Source organism: Ictalurus punctatus, chromosome 6 (genome assembly GCF_001660625.3).
Source record: "Ictalurus punctatus breed USDA103 chromosome 6, Coco_2.0, whole genome shotgun sequence".
NCBI classification, from domain to species: domain Eukaryota; kingdom Metazoa; phylum Chordata; class Actinopteri; order Siluriformes; family Ictaluridae; genus Ictalurus; species Ictalurus punctatus.
Genome location: NC_030421.2, coordinates 30763772 through 30786642, shown reverse-complemented (window position 1 = coordinate 30786642; position 22871 = coordinate 30763772). Strand labels below are relative to the sequence as shown.

Genomic DNA, 22871 nt, shown 5'->3' with positions numbered 1-22871 from the left:
TTATCATACATTTAATAAAGTACTGCCAGTATATATAAAATCAGAAACGTCCCTTTTTCAAGAGACTGTATTTTTAAGATAATTTTGTAAAATCCAAATAAGAAATTACAGATGTTTTTTGGAAAGGGTTTAAACGATTTTTTTCATGCTTGTTCAATGAACCATAAACAATTATTGCACATGCACCTGTGGAACAGTCCTTAAGACATTAACAGTTTACAGGCAGTAGGCAATTAAGGTGACAGCTACAATAAGTTAGGACACTAAATAGACCTTTGTACTGACTCTAAAAAACACCAGAAGAAAGATGTCTAGGGTTCCTGCTCACCTGCGTGAACATGCCGTAGACCTGCTGCAGGGAGGCATGAGGACTGCAGATGTGTTCAGAGCAATAAACTGCAATGTCTGTAATGTAAGACGCCTAAGACAGTGCTACAGGGAGACAGGAAGGACAGCTGATCGTCCTTGCAGTGGAAAATTACATGTAAGCGTGTGTCCCCCAGATGTGATCGAGAACTTGTAAATGCCTTGGTGGAAGCGTGGGGGGACATCTCACAGCAAGAGCTTACAAATCTGGTGCAGTCCATGAGGATGAGATGCACTGTAGTACTTAAAGCAGCTGGAGGACACCAGATACTGACTGTTACTTTTAATATTGCCCCCCCCCCTCCCTTTTTTTTCAAGGACTCAAAATTCTATTTCTGTTTGTCAAATGTCTGTGAAACCTGTTCAGTTTATGTCTCAGTTGTTGAAAATTTTTATGTTAATACAAATATTTACACATGTTAAGAAATATGAGAGGACGTTTCTTTTTTTTGCTGAGTATATACATACATACATACACACACACATACTATATATATATATATATATATATATATATATATATATATATATATATATATATATATATATAGATAGATAGATAGATAGATAGATAGATAGATAGATAGATTCAAAGATATGAAAACAAGATTAAAGCTTGTAAAATTATTTCTACATTTAACCCTTGACTGCATTAATTATTACATTTACATAAAGATATGGATTTCCAATTAATGCATTTTCCAGACTATAATAATAATAATAATAACAATGTTAATGAGTCTTTATTGGTCACATATACAGTAGAGTACAGTGAAATTGTTGTCTTCACATACCCCAGCCTGTCAGGAAGCTGGGGTCAGAGCGCAGGGTCAATCATGATACAGCGCCCCTGGAGCAGAGGGGGTTAAGGGCCTTGCTCAAGGGCCCAACAGTGGCATCTTGGCAGTGCTCGGGCTTAAACCCCCAACCTTCTGATCAGTAACCCAAAACCTTAACTGCTAAGCCACCACTGCCTCTATGAGTTGCAGAGGGTGTTTTTTTTGACACCTAGTAAGCATGTAAATAAAGGAATTACAGTTGCAAACTGTATGTGGATGGATTTACTCACTCAAAATACAATAATTAGATCCAAACATGTTTTGAACAATTGCAAAATATCTTAAATTACAACAGTTTTTCTGACTCTGAATGTGATTTTTTTTTTTTTAAATATACTATTAGAGAAGCCTAGTGTTGTTTTTTGCTGTGTAAGCCTGTTTATGACTGCACGTACCACAGTTCCATCATGCTATGTTCCACAGTTCCAGTATATGTTCACATGTTGTTGCCATATGGCAACAATTACATTTTACCATTTAACAAAATTCTCAAAATATATAAACTAGTTTAAATGACAAATAAATGTTAACTTATCTCGGACAGTATTGCCTAAACATTGGAAAATTAATCAAATGTTGAGAACCCTCGGAGAACCCACCATGCCATGTGATTGCAGAAAAGGAAGTGCAAGCAGCACTTCCTGGTCATGTGACATGGCATTTGTTTTTTTTGGCTTTTTTTGTTTTTTTTTGTTATGTCAAAGTTAAAGCCCTCCTTTTCCAATATTGGAAAATAGTAATTTTAATTACTAATTTTAATCCAGCTGTTAATTAAAGTAAACTTTATATCTTTTTAAAGTTCTCAAAAAATGTAACTGAAAAAGAAAAAGATAAAAGGGCCTACAAGAAATAGTTTGTAATATCATGTTTGATATAATTTCTACAGTAATTATGAATGGGGTCAGTATGTTAAAGGAGCAGTTTGTCATTTTTAGAGCCATCTGCTGTTTGCAAGGAGATTTGCACTTGTAATAAATACACTGAAAAGCCTTTCCCTTAAACCAAGCATACCTTCCCCATCTGCTGAATCTATGAGTCATGAATCGCCTTTTAGTGAAACAAAAGAAAAAAGAAAAAAAGGTCAGCGACAAGCAGCTCTTTTTTTTTGTTTTTTGTTTTTTGAGGTGGAGCTAATTTGCATTTGAAAAATGTTAACTAAAGCCTAAGCCAAAGACACTATCCGGATTGTTTACAAGGTTATTTTACAAATAAGAAGTTTTCTAAGGTTTATTTGAAATGGCATAAAAAATTTTCACATTATCTAATGTCACCCAGAAGAGAAATCATGTTCGTCCTCATATCCTTGCAACTGTCGCCTCTAGCTTGATCCAAAGGGACCGAAATCTACATATGGATATCTGAAAAGCTGCTTTGAGGCAATACCTTGCAAGCAAAGAAAATAACTTTCAAATACCCTTAAAAAGAGCATATTTTCAGTGTAGGAGACATTGCTGATTTTCTTTATGTGAGGCCGAAAAACTTAACTTCAGCGGAGAAGGTGCTTGAAAACCAAAGCACCAAAGGACATTCAGAAACGTCTTGCTGCTTTTGTATTTTCAGCTGTTTGGTACACTCTAAAAACGTTCATCAAGGATTATTTAAATGTTATATTTAACCCTTTCTAATAGGAAAACCCTTTGTTGTAGGGTTCTATGCAGAAAATGTCAGCGTACACAGGTGTAAGTTTTCTATGACTGTAGAAGCAGATAACACTTACACTTTAATCTGTTATTTACTAAGGAGGAATCAGATATTTACTATGCCTCTTTAAAACATCGACATCCTGCAAAATCCAGTGAAATTCCTGCAAACGAAATGACAAAACAAATTCCAGTAATATAGTTTGACACTTCAACTTTAAGCAGGCACAAATATATTTCAACAAAATGACATGGAAATAATATATTTTTATTTCTAAGCTTGCCTTGGCTTTCTGCCTGTAATGATCATTTTGGATAAGGAGCCAGTTTAACAAACTCTGTGGTAAATGCAGTCAATCTTCCTAAAGGTGTCTAAAGCCTTGCTAGCTAAGTGTGCGTTTTTCCCCCCACACATCAAATGCCAAGCTTTGATCAACTAGTGAAATGTGCATAAGCCTAATAGATTCGGTTTGCAATCAGATACAAACTGTCAAAAAGTCCGCCATGCCCCTGCTCCATCGTATCATCAGAAGAGACAGAAATGATCAGAAGTACACGTCTGTACAGATGACAGCAGACAAAATGTTCAAATGTTTGATTGGCCCAATAGAAAATATAGCAAATGTCAATTTTGTAACTTGTGAAGGGTTTTCCCAGGTTGCATATATATATGCAGATTTTAAAATGTCACAGTGAAGAGAATGTGATCTGAAAAAGACCTGTATTTTCACAGATGGCTCGGCTTTATTAACCTGCTGATGCTGGGGACACACATTAAAAAAAACCATCGTGAACACATTTGACTTACTATAACATACAGTGACTATGTACAGTAGCTTTTCTCTCTAGTAGGAATGACATTTAAAGCATGACTACCCCTGAATTCATGCATTTTTAATGAGATCTCCTCCTGTCATCATCCAATATGGCAGCAGTCACCCATGTGCACTCAGACTTTGTATAGTGCCTGTGTTGGCAAAGTCTGTCTTTTAAAAAATCCTGTTTTACATGCTTGTTACAGTGAAACGTAGATGATGATGAACACTTTAAATGTCAATTGTGATTTGCCTTATTTCCTAAATATTTACATTTGCACATCGTTTTGTAGTCTTCGTCATGGAGCGTCCCGTTGAAGCAGCAGTTCAGAGACACTTAAGTGCTTCTCCTACTCCCGAAACCCCCCACTTCTCACAACACACACACACACACTTACTCCCACTCACAGGCTCTTAGTGTTAAGTTCACTGGTACGTACCTAGCTCTCTCTGAGGTTTCTGTGCACCAATATCTCTGCAGCTGGAAGCATATTCAATGTGACATCTGCTCCCATCTCTCATGCATTTTTTATTGGACTTTCTCCCTCCCAGAAACAGCCGTACAAAGTGAACGAACTCCATCCAGAATGCCACCTCTTTCTTCTTGCATGATATCAGGTCCTTCCGACACCTTGACAGGTAGCCACATACAATCTGTCCTGTCTGTGGTGCGTGTAGGTGTTTGGAGGAAAAAAGTTAGTGAGACAGAAGGACACTTGACAGCTCTGATAGTGCACTCAACCCACAACCTTGCTGAGTCATGATTGGGTGTTTTTCACAATGATGCTGTGTGGTACTGGCCCATAATATGATGCTCTCCTATATTGATAGCCTCATTGATTTTTCTTCTTTTGTAAACTTCACCACTTCCTGGAGCCTAATGCTCTGGAATAAAGCTGTGGCTTCAGCAGGAACAGTTCTTGCACTTTTCTCCACTTCTTCAGTCTCAGTATCTCCCGAGAGCTTACCTGAAAGAGAGAATGAGAGAGACAGTCCTGATCTTTGCACCTTGTTAATAATGGGACATTTATTGCTCTTCTGTCTCTGGAGCTGTGCTTCCTGCAGTGCAGAGGAACTGAAGCTTGACGTGCTTTTCATTTATCATTCTGACAGTCTGGCATTGACTGTGCATCACTCTGGGAGCTCGGCCATGCTATCGATCTGAGAAAATAAAATAAGTCTTTGTGAAATCGGCTCATTTTATGTCTTGGGTTTTAGCCACACATATGGGAGGCCATGTCTCTGTTGGCTTTGGGGGGGAAAAAAGGGTTAACAATTGCATAATAAATACAGAATGAATACACTCTGGGATATAAGTGTGTTAGGTCAGTTTGTTTCTTCTCTCTGCCCCTGCTGCTTTTATTTTGCGCCTGATTAAGTCCTGCACGCTTTGCCGAAGCCCTTGTGTGGAAATGAAGAAGCTTTTCTGCCAGTTCTGCAGTGGAACATGCGGTGTTATTGTGGTGGGTTAAGTGCCTCACAATCTAATTACTCTAATGTCAGCTGCAGTCTTAAATCACACTCGCTGGCTGAGTGCACTGCTCGGTCTGTCCTTCAGAAAGGGAAGCCTCGCACTGCTCTCAGATTCATTATTCCGATTGGGTATGAGCTATTGCACGTATTGGCTGGTATGAGAGAAACGCTGCTTGGGCTCCCATTGGTCGCAAGAGAAGCAGCTTGCTGGCACGTGATTGGCTCCTGGGAGAGAGTGGGAAGTGAGCTGTGTCTTTCCTCCTAGTGCCGAAGCGTGCGTGCATGCAGGGGACTCTTTACTCTCCTCTTATTTGACTGGCTGCAGGTATTGGTGTCTGCCTCTTCTGTGCGCGCCCACGCGTGCTTCTGTGTGTGTGCGTGTGTGTCTCACTGTGTGTGTGTCTGTAGCAGAGAGAGCAAGAGGAAGAGGAGCAGCGTTTCCTCTCCCCCCTCTGGCCTCCCCGTCTCCCTGCTCCCTGTCACTCCGTCCTTCCTCCCTCCCGGACTGCACTGGCCTGGACCCTGTACCCATCAGCCCCTTTAACTCTCCTCTCTTCACCATCCCGTCTCAGCCTCCGCAGGTAAGGAGCCGCACTAACATGACCGGCTGCAGAGCTGCTCCAGCTGTTCACAAGGTATAATAGCTTTTCTCTCCTTTGGGCTTTTTGTTTTCTTCATCTATTATTTTTAACTCTGATTTCATTTTGCATGTGTTTTGGCCCACTTTTCCCCCACATGGTACATCCTCTAACAAACACTAACTCTCCCGTCATCTCTTTCTTTTCTGGCTTTTTAAGTTCTCCCTCTGGCACTTCCTCTCATGAGGAAGTGGGTAGAGCCATGAGGGATTAGGATGTTTGTTGTCATGGCTTTTGAGCCCAAATTCAACTCATGCTGAGTGCTTCATACAACTTTCTCTTTGTCAAGCTGTGACTTCACCTGCGCCACGTTAGAAGCCCTCCATATCCTCACTGCAAAAAAAGAAATTGTATTAAGTGTGTACTTCAGCTCTGTTTTGTTCTGCCCTGGTAGTTTTATTGGTATCATTACTTTTCTGCTTATGTTTATTGATTCCAATCTGCTGCTGTAGTGCCTCTGAACGAGACACTTACTGCAACCTTAATTTGCTTCAGGAAAAAACTTATTGTGGCTCTTTATTAAAAGTTCCTCCAGGCAAAATCATCAGCTACATGGCTGTGTATAAGCAGATATTGTATGGTAAACCTGACAGTGCATGTGCTTTGGAGATTTCCAGAGAAAGAGAAGACAAACGGCAAATGACGTAGCAGAAACTGTAATTACTTTAGGACTAGGACTGATCCAATCAAGACGGACGGTTCAAGCATTAACATGATCTACACACCAGTGCAGCCACAGCAACAAAAAAAAAAACTGCTTAGTTCCTGGTCCTCCACTCTGCAGCACTTTGCCTCGAATTAGATTTTTCCTGAAGAAGTGATTGAGCTATCAGTACTGACTGAACATATTTCACTGAGATCCTCAAGTTCTTTGGCTCTTGCGCTGAAGCACACTTCATCACAATCTTGTCTCTTCTCTTCTCCAGTTTGGGCCTGCAGTGGTCTCCGTTACAGGATTGTTTGAAGCCATGACCGTGAAGTGTAGTTAGTTTTGATTTTACATTACGTGAACACTTCCAGTTTCTCACACACATTCGCGTTATCCTGCCTTTTTTTTTTTTTTGAAGAAAAGATGAATTTCACTAAGTGCTTCGTCGGGTGTAGCTATGGGAGGCTTTATTCATCATCATCATGCTGAGACTGCAGGCTTGTTTTGCAGTGTAGACCACAAATTATCTGGGGATGTTGGAAGTGCGGAGGCATTGATTAGGCAAGTAAACTGAGAGAAGAACAGGTGTCTTAATTAACACTAGTATCCCTTTGCAGCCACCCTGGCCTGTTTCCAGCAGTGAGATAAAGAACAAGTGATTATTCAAATTAAAAAGCTGCTTTATTTCATCGCAGGCAGTCGACAGATCCAAGCAGGAAGTGGAGCCGAGACAGCGGGGTGACACGTTTTAGCACATACACATTAAAAATCTCCAGCGCAGGATTAAATCCTAGCGAGTTAAATGGGTATTCCTACGGTGCATTTGATTCGATTCAGTGTTTGTTTGTGTAACTGTGGTGATATCAGCTTCATATTCAGGAAAATTTTTGTTGTGCACCCTGTGAGTGTATTATATAACGAGATCTTTTTCTTTTTAACTTTTATTCTCATTTTTAAAAATATTTTTAATTAGCACAGTGTCACTGTCTTGTCAAGTAAATGTATTTATGGTGTGCCTAGTCCTATATTATGAGCCCACAATGTTGTGTGGAATGTATTAGACTAAAAGCTTTATTTAAGAAGCATATATCACATCCCATGTTGAATGCGTAATTGATGAGCTTCTTTCACCCTGCCCCCCTCTCTTTCCTCTCCAGCTCTGTCAAATCCTAGAAACAGCAGTGCGTCAACACTTTTCAGAACCTCTCATTTCTAGCTGCTTTTCTTTTAAGGAACTTAATATTAATGCTTGGTTCTCAGTTAAGACCGTCATGTAGTGGGGAATGGATAGTGTATGTATGGAAGAAATTGGGGAAACCTTTCACTTTGTGAAATTTGATCATTTTCTACTGTATATAGAGTAATTGTGAATTCCTGAACTTAAAAGTATTTGCGTTTTGGATGTATCTAAGAGGTAAAGTGATAGCATTTTAAAATCTGGATAAGTGGAGATATTAATTCCAGCTCCACTGAGAGACTACCTGCCTACCTCTATAGTTAAAGCCTAATATATCTACTTATGGCAGAATAACATTGCTACCGAATTTTAAAGACTCACTTAAATAACGAGTTATATTTTCCATATAGTTTTGTTCTGTTCTGTTGGCTGTCATATGTACAGAGTAAAAAACGTCTCTGTTTTGATGGTGTGATTGTGCAGAAGCATTGCAGGCATTTTGCGAGTCAGTATCTGATTACAGACTGAATTGATCAGGCTTATGCTTGTTCTGCTATGGCAACAATGTGGTCGTATTTTGGCATTCAGTGCTTGAGAAAGCTGCACTTAGCTAGCAGGGTTTTAGACATCTTCGCTCATACTGACTGTTTTTACCGCCACTTTTGTTAAACTGGCTTGTTATACAGCATGGTCTTTTAAAGGCAGACGTCAAGGGGAAGTTAGAAAGTGTCATGAATAAAAATTTCCATTCGTTCGATTGAAATGTATTTTCTTAAAATAGAGATGCTGAAATACAGTATGCTGGTGAAAACCTGAATTTTCATCAGTTTTGTCTGTTTTCTGAAACTCAGCCATGGAAGCATTCACCACAAGTATGCTTTGCAAAACAGAATCATTTATGTTTGAAGGAAAGTTGTTTTTAAAACGTTTGCTTGCACGGATTTGCATTTCGTCTGCTGATTCCAGCGGTGCTCCTGTTTCAACCCCTTGGTGGACTTATACTGCAAAGCTGGGTGTTAAAATTGAACCCAGCTTATCTCGTATATACGGACCCGATTTTTAAGCTGTGCTAAATTAAAATGTCATCGATGAGCGGCTAAAAACCTGCTAAACCACTCCAGATTAGTTTCAGTTACATATTTATCTCTCTGTGTATACTTCCATCAGCTTCAGACAGATGTGTGATGCATGACAGAAAGTTTTAGGCAAAAGTTATTACTTGCAAGATGACTTCTTATTATAATGTTCTTTCTAAACAGACATTTTTTTTCCCCCCTACTGACAGCCATGCTCTTGAAGCAGCTGGTCTTTTTGGGCTTTTGGCTGTTTCTTTTATTCCTCCGGATCCCATGTTGTTTTTGCTTCCGTGCTGTTGGATAGGCAGAGCTTCAGTATGAATGGGTCGTGCCATTTCTCTTCTCTTTCTCATTCTCTGTGCCAGAACGCAGTGGTAGCCTGGCCCTCAGGGTCAGATCCATTTCACTGTCAAAATTATATGGAGACCTGTTTGTGCTAAACTTTTCAAATGGATGTGCGTTGTCTTCAGGGTGTGGGAATTAGATTTTTGTAGTTCTTGTTTCCTGTTTTCATTTAACACTTGTTGTAGGGAGAGTCATGGTTTATGTAGTGCACACTTGCTCGATACTAAGGGTGAACTGGCAAAGGTGATTATCCACCCTCTCTCATGAAGGTATCAGCATCAGGCTCATGACATAACTCATAAGACAATCCAAAGAGCCGCCCTGAGGTGTGTGTGTGTGTGTGTGATAGGGGGGCAGAGATTGAAATGCTGCACCTTTACGAAGTTGGCGGTACAGAATTATGGCCTGTGAAATCCAGGAGCCCTTTGTGCAGAGCCACTCTGCAGTGTAATTTAACCCGCCGATGGGCCGTGAGATCAATCGGGGCCTGCGAGCAAGAGAGGGGGTGGAGTCGGCCTTAAAGCTCAGGCTTTTTATGATTCCCAGGGATGATCAGAGAAAACAGCACACATTCTTCTCAACTCACTCTATCACAGGTCGCAAAAGTCAGTTGGCGCCGGATGTGTAATTAAGTAGAATCTCCCAAGGTGTTAATTTGTCCGTGATCCAGTTTAATTACTTCAGTTTGTATCAGAGTTCAAGCCTGGGACAGGACACAACCAATGACCTTGTGAAGGATTTGTGTGAGTGAGCGTGGAGTCAGTGCCTCGTTAGATAATAATAAGTATTATTATAATTATAACAACAACAAAATGTTGTTATTTATATAGCATACAAGAGGCAGATAAAAATTTAGTTTGTTTATCTCTCTATTTTCTTTTTTTTACTTTACACAGTAAAGCATGGTGTGAACTAAAAAGAATATTTATGTGTAATATTTATATTAAATTTATGTGTGCGACATAAATGGACAGAACCTAGTCAAAAATAAAATAATAAAATAGGTAATAATAATAATGCAATAAATGATAGTAGTGAAAAAACAAGAAGAAAAAAATCTATATATTATGTACTGGCTCCATCCATCCATAAATCCATCCATCCCTATCCCAGGGAACTCAGGGCACACAGCAGGGGATGCCCTGGACAGAGTGCCAACCCAACGCACGGCACAATCGCACACCCATTCACTCATTACAAACAATTTGGAAATGCCAATCAACCTACAACGCATGTCTTTGGTCTGGGAAAGAAACTGGAGTACCCAGAGGAAACCCCTGAAGCACGGGGAGAACATGCAGACTCCATGCACACAGGGCGGAGGTGGGACTCGAACCCCCAACCCCGGAGGAGCGAAGCAAACATGTTAACCACTAAACTACCGTATATAATACATTAAACTACCGCATATAATAAATTGTGTGTAAAAGCTGTAGAGTAAAAGTCAAATAATAATAACAAAAATAAAAGTACTGTAAAAGTATCATGTCACTAAAAGCAAGGCAAATAATAAATGAGGCAATGTTGATACAGAGGCCTGTCTTCTTGCCTGCTTTTGACACTCTGGGGATGTGTGAGGTTTGGCTTGATTAGTGAGTGAAAGAGTTTGTGTTAGGTGCATGTGCAGGGCTGAGAGCTTAACCACTGATTATTCAAGGCTCTTGCTAAGCTGTGGCACTTCAGTGACGAACGCGTTCTCCATTTCTTTCTCTCTCTCTCTGAAGCTGAAGCAGCATCGTGTCTTCGTGTTTGGGATCACTGGCCTTGTGAATCACGCAGTGCAGAGGCTTTATTTAGACATAATCCGCTGAGTGTCCCTAGAAGTGTGAGACTTCGCTCAACTGCCCCTTCTACTGCACACATGCAGTCACACCCTTCTCAGTGGTGTGAATGTGTCAGTGGGTCACATGACTAAGCATGAGGAAACACTGCACATGAGGTGATAGACCAGATTCCCAGCTGCCTCGGTCTCCTGAGTTTTAGCCATCGTGGGTGGCATGGATAAAAAGTGACAGGGTGGCACAAATGGATTCCTCTCCAGAGATTTTGGCCAGGGCTTTTTACATTGAGGATCTGCTGCTACGCTTCCACCTGCTCCTTGGCAAGATCACCATCCAGGCAGTGTGGGACTGCAATGATGGGCAGATTGGCCTCAGCAGGAGAAGGGCTGGGAGGAAGCGAGGAGGAAACATGTTATGTCCTGCTCAAGAGGTTCTTCTAACCCTGTGATGGACTCACATGAGATCCTCCCATTTAAAATGTTAGTTTTTTCTGGGCATTTTTCAGAACCTTCAAATATATTGCGCCCTTCCTTGTTTTCTTGCTTTTCTCTCTCTAATCTTCTGCCTAGTTCTTTTCCATGCCCTCTCTGTAACAATTATGCTTGCTTGACACACTTTCGAGTGGTTTGTGTTTGCACTCCCGAAGCATCTGTCCAGCTAAGTCAGCAGTAAGTGCACTGTGTAAGGTAGCAGATGGAAGAGGAGAGAACACTTCATCCCTGTGCAGCACAGTTTGCTGTTCTATGAGCCAGAGCCATTGCTCTCCAGATTAGTTCTCTGAACAGAGATGAACAGCATGTGTGGTGGCAAACCACTGAGCTCAAAATCACATGGCTGCGGAACTGCTGTCCCTCTACCAGCTAGACTAGCACACAAAGCTGTTGTGTTCATGGCACTGTCTCTGTAGCCTGGTAGCCTTAAATCTCTCAGGGAAGGCCAGTTGGTGTGTCATTTTTTGTTTAAGACGTGAAGCACTATGAAGATACTGACTCACTCACTCATTTACTCCCTCACTCAATCACTCACGTATCCATTTTCTCGCTAACTAATTCACTCTTTCATTAATTTGTTCTCACTCACTCGTTCATACACTCACTCACTGACTCACTATCAATAACTTATTCATTTACTCATTCACACACTCAATTAACTCACTCACTCACACACACACTCATTTGGTCACTGACACACATCTATTTCTTAAGTCATTCACTCAGTCAGTCACTCGGTCATTTTTAAGTTTTACACAAGAAGGAACTCGAATGGCTTTTTTTATGCACCAATGAAAGAAAAAAAACAAATTGGAGTAAATCCACACCATGATCTGAAGAATATACATACAATATACATGTGTCTGACAGATTAAAAGCTGGATGACTGAAGAACCTTAATGAGTGCAGATGCTTCCAGACAGGTGTGTGCTGCATGATACAACCATGCAGTTAACCTCCTATGATGATGTGTGACATGGATAGAAATGCTGAGCAGGCCCAGTTTACCCAGATCTGCAATCGAAATGGCAGTAGTAGCATTGCAGTGCACAAACCGCTCATTACAAATATGAATGCACGTTTGAGAGTTCATTGGTGATCAAGGGAGTTGGTAGCTTTGTTATGCTATGGAATCATTTTGCTAGCATGTTAATGTGTTTTCCACCACAGGACAGTCTATAGCATTTTTTTAATTTAATTTTTTTAATGCGGTTACTCTGTAACATAACAATTTAGCATTTTTTGGTCTTATTAACTTCAAGAGAGAAAAAAGAGAGGCCAAGAGGGAATGTTTATAGTTGTTATAGCATGCATGATAAGCATGGACATTTCTCAAATGTTAACTGTAAGTAGAAATAGGTTGTTTGTTTGTTTGTTTGTTTGTTTTTTTAAAACATGATGTGATGCTTATTAATACATTTAAAATTGTTAGTGGCGTAATGGCTGTGGCGTAAGAAGAATAAAACTGTTGAACTGCATCACACGTCCTTGTAGGTTATTATTAATTTAGGAATATTTAGGAGTCTTTTATGATTATATGATTATTTTAACATGAAAAGCACACATCCAGCAAGACAGCTAGTTTCTCACATTACATATACAGAACTGTGAATCATCTAAACAGAAAATATATCGTAATGAAATAATGAATATTAAATGTTTCTACATTTAAAAAAAAAAATACCGTAACGAGCAGTAAACAGGAGTAAATGAAACAAAGTCAGTATTTGGTGTGACATAGAAATAAAATTATTAGTCTCCAGTACAATGTGTGCAGTTTTATAAGGAAATGAGCTGTAAGTTTTATCGAGCGTCTCGCAGAACCAGACACGGTTCTTCTGGAGACTGTCGCACTCGCATCTTATTTCTGCAGCAAAACCCAGCAGCCTTCATTGTGTTTTTTGTCTGATTATGCTGCTTTATGACTGAATATGCTGCTTAATATGTTGCTTTCTTTACTGACACACAAACTTTTTTTTTTTTCTGTAACATTTAATTTTGTGCTAGAAAACTAATGTTTGGGAAGCTAAAATGTTTTTTGTACTGACTCGATAATGTAGAAGTCATCAAATAAAAAAAATCTATAACAAAAGTTTGTACTAAAAAAATAGGGTGCCTAAAACTTTTGCACAGTACTGCACGTATGTATTTGGTTTTCCTCAAGTAATTAAGCATAATCTGTGATAATATCAATGAAGATAAAATATATTTTATTTAAATTGTCTTTAAAAAAAATTACATTTAGCATGACTGAATGGCAGTAATATTTTTACTTTAAGATGTATACATTTGAATGAATATAGCCGTAAATACAACTATAGCAAAACAGTAACACTTTGGTAATCTGGTGTGGATAATTATTACACTATCAACAAGCTATCAGTAACTTTATTTAAACTATCATCAGTATCATTATGAGCAACATATCATCACTGTGTCCTATAAGTGGATACTTATGTAAATTTGTACACGTTTCATTACCGCTCCTGATTTGTTGTTGATTTGATGTTGTTTATTAATCATTTCAATTTTGAGGAATAGTATTTAAATGTGACATGTGTGATACATAATCATGATTAATCTTTTTTTTTTTTTCCCCTTGACAAAATATTAAACTAGGCAGTGGGCAGTAGAACGTGCCTCAGTCTTTAGTGCCTGTCATTAATAAGAGCTTTAATTTCTGACACTTTTAAAGAGCAATCTGCTTCCTGCAGGCAAATTTGCGTGCCAGATTACTTAGTGAAGCAAGACATCTCCCACACGGTTTGGAATTTTATCCAGCGGCTAATTCCCCTTGATGATTACCTAGGGAAGACAGAGAAGAGCTTTCAGTTAGATCATAACACAATCCCTCCTATCTCTTACAGTAGGAAGGTAAATCTGAAGATAGGGCAGAGGGCCGTCTATTCTTTCTATTCCTGGATGGAGGAAAAAAAAAAAGGTGTGTGTGTGTGTGTGTGTGTGTGTGTGTGTGTGAGGCTAATATCAGTTGGGGAGGTTGGTAGGAACATTATTCAAATCTCGGATGAGGCTTTGAATTTTGTAAAGGAGCCGTTTGTAGGATTAAGACTTTAAAGGCTCCCGATCATCAAAGTGTTTTAATGTCACTGCTCTGTAAGGGGGTGAGTGTGTGGAGTGGTTTGGTAAACATCGCAGCACACCTCCTTTCCCGTGCTAATTTAAAGACCTTTTTTTTTTTTTTTTTTTTGCTATCTTTTCATATATGCCTCGTCATTGATCCGTGCACTCTAATCGATTCTGCCTTCCTTTAAACTCTTTATAACTAGTTCATAACTAGTTCATAACTAATCACATATTGTATGTAACTGTTCCGGAATGATCAGCTTTCAGATGTTACAACAGTGTTGATTCTGCATGAATATCATTTAAAGGTGTAGATTTTATACACGGCTACCCTCACAAAGAATCACACCAACTTCACATGTGAATGATTCAGTGATTCGTGTGAAACATGTACACACGTGGTTTTAAACAATTCACTTACTTTTCCAGGCTTTTGTTGCCCGCGTCCCAACTTTTTTGAGACTTGTTGCAGCCATCAAAATTCAAAATGACCTCGAACTTTTATACATTCAAAATAGTACATTTCTTCAGTTTAAACATTTGAAATGTTTTCTGTGGTCTATTGTGAATAACATATGGGTTGATGAGATTTGCAAATCATTGCATTCTGTTTTTATTTACATTTTACACTGCGTCCCGACTTTTTTGGAATTGGGCTTGTATGTCATGTGCTTCATTTATATTTCTTATATAGTTTTTCCACATGATTCATTCACTTACATGTTTTTTGGTGAATCTTTTCCACAAGTCATTTAATTTTCATATATGATTTTTTTCCCACATGATTCGTTTTCTATGTGATCGTGTCAACATTATTCTTTTCTTACATGATTTCCGCCACATGATTCATGTTTTTTCTCCATGTGAATTGTTTTTTTTTTTTTTTTTCAGGATTGTTATTTCACACATTTCACACGTTTCACCTGCGATTCCCCCACCACATGATTCATTTATTTTCACATGTGATTTTTCCACATGATTCATTTATTTTCATGTGTTTCTCTCACATGATTCATTTTTCTGGTGATTTTCCTACACGATTCATATTTCCTCATGTAAACTTTCCCACACAGTCACATATTATTCATATCTTCTCACGTCTGATTGAGTTCAAATGTACAATTTAAAGGCATGACATGTTAGAATGCACCTTCACATATTTTTCACGTGATCACATTACACGTGAAATCCGTGTAAGGTTTCTGTAAATGTAAAACAGCTTTCCTTTAGCTTCAGTTATCTGAGAGCGTCATTAATATACAGCACTGCACACTATGAAATATTTTGTTTGTCTCTTTTTTTATTGCTCATGATTTTCAAAACCAGATGTCTCGCTCCGTCTTGACAAAGAAGGACTTCGGCTTCGAATTTAATGATTCAGGCAGCACAAGGAGGCACATGGGTAATGTGGCACAAAGCCCTGCCTCTCTCTGGAGGATGGAGGGAAACTGTGTGGCATCTCCAGGGATATAGAGACAGAATGTGGACAATGCATACCAGTACAATACTCAGAAAAACAAGGAGATGGGACATATGAAGGGTATCTATGGAATCCAATTAATTAAAACCAAGGTCATGTAAAATGCACTGAAGTATCAGAATAACCCACATGCATTGTGCAGGGAATGAATTGGATACTGAAAATGAGCCGCTATCATGTTTGTGTACGCCACCTTGTCTTATGTGACTCAGATGGAATTCTTAAAGCTGAGTGTTATTTATGGAGCCCATAAAGTGCAGAACTAAAAGACTGTTGAAACAAAACAAAACAAAAAACAAAAATAGAGAATACAACAGCAAATAAAAAAAGCTTGCTTTTCCATACCTAATGTCATATTTCACAGGTTAACCTCAGGAAAAGCTATAGATTACGAAATCTTAATTATGGGTAAATTTAAGGCTAAGTTTTCTAGGGTGTTTTTCAATTTCTGTGGCTGAGTCAATGTAAAATTGTGACGTACATTAGAGAAGCAATGTGTTAAATTTGTAGTTGTAAATGTACCACTAGTGCAAATGTACTGCTGCTTCATTGTTCTCAATCTCCCCTTCCATTATAGTATTTGTAGTAAACAATGCAATCATCAGTGTCATTAAGACACTGAACCCCAAGTTGCTCCCGATAACGGGCTTAATCTGCTGCCATTGGTGTGTGTGTGTGTGTGTGTGTGTGTGTGTGTGTGTGTGTGTGTGTGAATGGGTGAATGAGAAACAGTGTAAAGCGCTTTGTAGAACCGCAAAGGTTAACAGGCGCTATATAAGTGCAGACCATTACTGGAAAATTTAGCCGATTAGACATTTTATGAAGTTAATGGCTGCAGTTGAAATGTTATTAAAGTGCAGTGCATTGAAAAAGCACTGATAAGCCCATATTATATTGCTATATGATAATGGAATACCTTTGAGTTGCGTGAGGGGGGAAAAAAACCACTTTAGATCATTTAAAAAATCTGATTTGTTGGATGTAAATGATGTTCATTTTAAAGACATTCCTCAACTGTGTTGTGAGACTGCACAAGCCATTAGATCCTAATATTTCACAGGTTTACCTCAGGCAAGTTTCTAGATTAGAGAAACTCAATCATGGGTAATTTTAGGCTCAGTTGCATGTCTTGGGGTTTGGTAATTTATCATGCTGGTGAATAAAAGAACAATTCCTTTGTAAATGTACTTATTTATTAAACCATGTTTTTCAATAAGCAATCAGTCTTTCTGTGGTAGGATGCTTGTATGAGCTGCTATTAGTCAATGGTGTTTAATTTATTTTTTTTTGTATTCACTCTCGTTTCTCAGAAGACAGCACCGCTGCTTCAACAAACTAACCTGATTCTTTTATTTGAAAAGAAGAACATTTGTACAATTCCTATTTATATATGTATATGCCATTTCTGTGGTAGTCATTTAATAAGCAATTCTGTATAGCTACAGAATGCAGAGTATTACATGAGGCCACTGAGGCCACAAAGGTGAATCACCTTCCATGAATCAAACACGCAATCAAGCACACTGATGCCATTGTGAAAATCAGAGCATAATCAAAACCTTTCTGTGTTTGACACGTGGTGTTCAAGTGAACCATGATCGGGGCTGCTATTCCAGTTTATCTACAATTATGTTTTTATATCTCACAATTCTTAGTGAAAGCGTTTAATTTGTCCTTCTGGAGCACAATTTTGAAGAAGTTGTCTTTAAATTAATTTGTTTTCACAGACAGTCATGGTAGATGGCCAAAGATATGTCAGGACTTCTCTCTAACAACTTGCAACGAAAAAGCACTCAATTGATTCCAAAGGGGACAATATTGATCAGAACTCAGCCTGCCTGCTAACAATATGGCACTGGTCTTAATTGCTTAAGGCACATTATGCCAAGTGATATAAGCAGTCAATAGTCATCTGACTATTGGCTGTGGGCCGTGCTTGAATTTTGCATAAAAAGCATTTCTGAGAGAAATGCTTCTCTTTTTTTTTTTCCCCTTGCAACAAAGTTGTTACAAACAATCCAATTTTACTGTTACTGAAATGGTAGTGATATAAGAACTACCAGTAAGGAATAACACACAACAAGGCATGCTATTATCCTAGAGCAGGGGTGTCCAATCTTATCCAGAAAGGGCCGGTGTGGGTGCAGGTTTTTATTCTGACCAAGCAGAAGCCACGCCCGAGTCCATGGAAAGCCAAGCTCAACTGATTAAACAGGTGGAATCATGTGTTACTTCTGCTTAACTGGAATTGGCTCTTTGCGATTAATGGTGTGTTCAAATCATGTTGTAACGATCGTATTTACGAGCTGAATGCACATGTACGCCACCACAAAGTCGTATGTACGAGTGAAACTCTGGGTTTTCTTTGAGCCCAGAGTTTCCGAGTTGGGGGCGTGTCAGTAAGAAAACATGGTGGAATCAATGGCTGCAGCATCTATAATTGACAGTAAATTAATTGAAATTGAATGTTTACTCGCCTCAGAAGCTGATTTCAGTTATTGTGTGTTTGGTATATACAGCAAGTTATTGAAATACAATCAACTTGTTTAATATGTCTTTATAAGGCTTTTTTATTTACAATAAAACAAAGCTAATTGCCTGCACAAAATACGACAGTATTGTACAATTGCGATATAATATGTAACGACAAAGTTTACAGCGCCTTAATAAATTGATTAAAAACAACAAAAAAAAGCAAAACACACCCGAGGTGCATTCATAACTAATCACGGCCATGCAAATATACAGTATAGCCGCAATATGCTATATATCAAGTCAAGTGGATTTTTATTGTCATTCCTCTATATAACTTGAATACATTGTAACGAAATGGTGTTTCTTCAACACCATGGTGCAACATGAAACAGTATACAAGACTACATAATTTGCAAATACACAACAGTGTGAGATGAGTGCAAAACAATAAATACACAGGATAGTAAATACACAGAACATGGACTGTAGCTATTTTGTAATGTAGCAGCACAAACATAGCAGCAATACTGGCAGCAAAAACAAGTTCCATAGGATAAAGTGACTGATGCAGATACTGTATGTAAAGTGCAATGTGCAGTGGTATGAGTCTTCCTGGATTAGGTGTTTGACTAGCCCAGGTGAGTGTTGTGAAGCAGCCGGGTGTGGAGTAATCTGAGTGCCTCAGGGAAGAAACTGTTGCGGAGTCTGTTGCAGGTGGCAGAAATGTACCTGTACCTTCTGCCAGATGGTAGGAGGGTGAAGAGTCCATGAAAAGGATGAGAGGGGTCGTCCACAATACTGATGGCTTTGCGGATGCAGCGGGTGGTGAATGAGGCGTCGATGGTGGGTAGAGAGACCCCGATGATCTTTTCCGATGTCCTCACCATCCGCTGTACGGCCTTGTGGTCAGAGGCTGTGCAGTTCCCATTCCAAACAATGAGACAGCTGGTCAGGACACTCTCTATTGTCCCTCTGTAGAAGGAGGTGAGGATAGGAGTTTGGCTCTCTTTAGCGTCCACAGGAAGTGGACTCGCTGCTGGGCCTTCTTGAGTTGAGAGTCCAGGAGAGGTCCCCTGTCATCTGCACACCAAGTAACCTCGAGCTTTTGACTCTCTCCACAGATGTTCAGTTGATGTGCAGTGGTGAGTGGTCCACTTGGGTTCTCCTGAAGTGGACAGTCAGCTATTTAGTCTTATCAACATTAAGAGATAGATTGTTGTCTCTACACCAGTCTGCAAGCTGGTTCACCTCCTCCCTGTATGCTGACTCATTACTGTTGCTCATGAGACCCACAACTGTAGTGTCATCAGCAAACTTGATGATGAGATTAGAACTGAACTTTGCAGCACAGTCATGAAACAGCAGGGTAAAAAGCAGTGGACTGAGCACACAACCCTGGGGAACACTGGTGCTCAGTGTGGTGGTGCTGGAGGTGGAGTTGCCAAGCCTGAAGGACTGGGGTCTCCAGGTCAGAAAGTCCAGGATCCAGTTGCAGAGGGAGGTGTTTAAACCCAGCAGGCTCAGCTTTATGAGCTGGCCGGGTGTGTTGTCAGGACCTGCAGATTTCCATGCGTTGACACGGGACAGAGTTTTCCTGACGTCTACTGCAGCCAGACAAAGTGCTTTGCCTCTTTGTTAGCCTGGGACAGATTGGCCCTTGCTGTGCAGATGGCTACCTTCTCATCACTCCTGAAGGCAGAGTCTCGGGTTTTCAGGAGCAATCGCACTTCAGCAGTCATCCACGGTTTCTGGTTTGCACGTGTGGTGATGGTCTTGAAGGAAGTTACATAATCTATGCATTTGCTGTTGTAGCCAGTCACTGATACTGTGTATTCCTTCAAGTCTGTGATGTGGTATGTAGCAGCCTTTCTGAACATATTCAAGTCTGTGTTCTCAAAGCAGTCTTGAAAGCAAAATGCTGAGATGGCTCCCTCAGACCAGGTTCTAACCTGTTTTAGAACTGGTTTGGTACATTTCAGATGTAGTCTGTATGCTGGGATTTGGATAACTGAGATGTGGTCCGAGCTGCTGAAGTGTGTATGGGGTGCAGCCTTGTAAGCACCGTGAATGTTGGTATAAACAAGGTCCAAAGTGTTGCGAAATCAACATGCTGGTCGAACTTTGAAAGCAGCGATTTCAAATTTGTGTGGTTAAAATTAAAAATCCATCGGGATGCGCTGTCTGTAAGTTACTGATAGACCTGTAGACTTCACAGTGGAATGTACACTGTGACAGTGAGCATGGTGGTAAACTCTCTGGGCAGGTAATTTGGTCTGCATTTCACGGTCATAAACTCCACCACTGATGAACAATAGCTTGAAACCACAATGGCATTCCTGCACCATTCGTTGTTTTGTAAACACACAGACCACCGCCACAAGTATTACCGGGCAGTGCTGCTATCCTGTCGGTGTGATGTGCGGTTAGCCCGGCTAGCTGAATGGCTGTGTCCGGAATGCTGTCGTTGAGCCATGTTTCTGTAAAAATTAAAACACAGCAGTGATTTCACGCTGGGTTTCATGCTACTTTCACCCTGATTTCACGCTGGGTAGTTAACTGTAGTTTGAGTAGGTCCAGTTTATTGTCAAGAGAGCGAACATTGGAGAGGAGAATGGATGATAGAGCTGGACGGCTTGGGTTAGCCTTTAGCCTAGCACGGATGCCGGCTCGCTTTCCTTGCAAACCATTTCCAATGCCCTCTCTTCTGGCCAGCTGCATCAAGCAATACCCTGGTCCCAGTTCGCGTAATAGCCCGAGGTCTCGTAGTTCATCCCGCAGTCCTTCGTTTATTCTTCCTGAGCTTTGTTAACCAATGTTCATCAGAATCTGGTGATGGTAGACATGTACACCAGTGCTTCCGATGTACATCTGTTTAAAATGTTTCCAAATTGGTATAGGCTACACATAACATGCACCATATCAGTGGATCCGAAATGGCCGCTGCATGCTACCGCGCCGCCATCTTGAATCCAACTGTATGTTCAATATATTCAGCATAACTAGATTTTTTAAACAGGTCTATAAGCAAGAAATTAATATCAGATAAGTGACATTTTGCAAACAGTATGGGCAAATGTTGTTTATTTTTGCTCTGCTAGAGTAAATGGATCCTGAAGAGGCCACACTCACTTAATGGCTTCTCTTTGCTCACAGATTGACCCATTAAAGGAGCTTCCGGTAAAGTTGGCGTCCCTTCTTCCTTTTCATCTTCATCTGACGAGCTTTCATATTTTATAACAGAAGTTACATTCATGAAAAATAGTCATGTTTACCATGTCCGCTTATCATGTTGCTAACCTATTTTAGTAGCTATTTAGAACTAGGAAGTGGTGAACACAGACAAGTGAAGTGATACACACAGTGACATGTTCCACTGCGGTTATAGGAAATATAAGCCTTCTTGGAACGCCACCAGACCAACCGAATTAGTGGACCAGAACGAACTGTTGGTATAATTTTCTATAAAAGCAGTTCTGATAGTAATGCAGATCACAAGACAAATCACAGGATTATATTAATGAGCTTAATTCGTTAATACATTATTGTTTCCATACTAACAACTTGCGCAGAGACTTGTATCCTGGACGCTCCACATAAAATAAGGCTAAAAATAAATACATTTATTTTCAGTGTCAGGATTTCGTCCAGTGTCAGGATGTCGTCACGGTCAGTAGGTTTTTAGGACCAAGGAAATGCACTTTCTCTGTAACATAACTAGCTGCATTTTTTGTTTGAATAACATCAACTTAGAGGTTGATGAGGGAATGATTGTTTATAGCTGCTACAATGTAGCATTCTACCACATTAACATAACTATAAATAGATACAAATTATTCAAGTAATAAATTAAAAATTGTAATAATTGGCAAATTGCTGTGGTATAAGAAGAATACAACACTTCAGGATGTTCTGTTGTAGGGAAAAAAAAAAAAACAGCTTTGGGTTGGTAACTGTAACTCTGCTTTGCATCGGGTTACATCACACCTGTCCTTGATTACTGTCCTATCACAGCATGCAGCCTAGTGGTTTTTCTTTTTCATATTTGCTAAAAGTTTTTCTAAGCTCCACTGTTGGTCTTTGTGTTTTTGTGTGGAAGAGATAGACCCCTGGTGTCCTGCTCGCTGTTTCTGTACATAAGCACTTTGCTGACTTTCTGCTTACTCTTTCTAAGCAGTTTCGTGCGCGCGCGCGTGCGTGTGTGTGTATGTATGCGTGCGCATTGTGTGTATGTGATTGTGATCCCACCGCTCCTTGTGTTTGCGTTCCGGCCTGCTGAAAGCTCAGTTCCACTGCTGAACACTCCCCAACGTCTTAAAGTGGATTTTCAAAGGTTTTAGTCACGAGCAGCCCAACAAGCACACACACACACCTGCGTCGCACCGATTGTGGCAACTGCTGCTTAGAAATTTTGCTTTCATCCCTGGTTTCTCTGTCTAGGTTGCACAGTGTTAGCAGTAATATTTCAGGGATTATTTATTTGCTTTACTATTTTGTCATTTCAGCATCAGTGACAGCCTTAGTCGCTTCTTTTTTGTGGATCAG

General features: G+C 39.8%; 1 protein-coding gene across 9 annotated transcripts in view; it reads left to right on the top strand.

Annotated features, from left to right (window-relative positions):
• Positions 1–5388: 5388 nt before the first annotated feature.
• Positions 5389–22871, top strand: part of pcbp3 (poly(rC) binding protein 3) — an 85383-nt gene continuing 67900 nt past the window's right edge. For 4 of the 9 annotated variants that reach the window (XM_017469067.3, XM_017469063.3, XM_017469065.3 and 1 more), the window contains exon 1: positions 5413–5714. The gene's annotated coding sequence lies outside the window, so the exon portion shown is untranslated. Of the gene's footprint in view, positions 5715–22871 lie in introns of all 9 variants that reach the window. The other 5 variants (XM_017469069.3, XM_017469062.3, XM_017469066.3 and 2 more) reach the window with 3 other exon arrangements.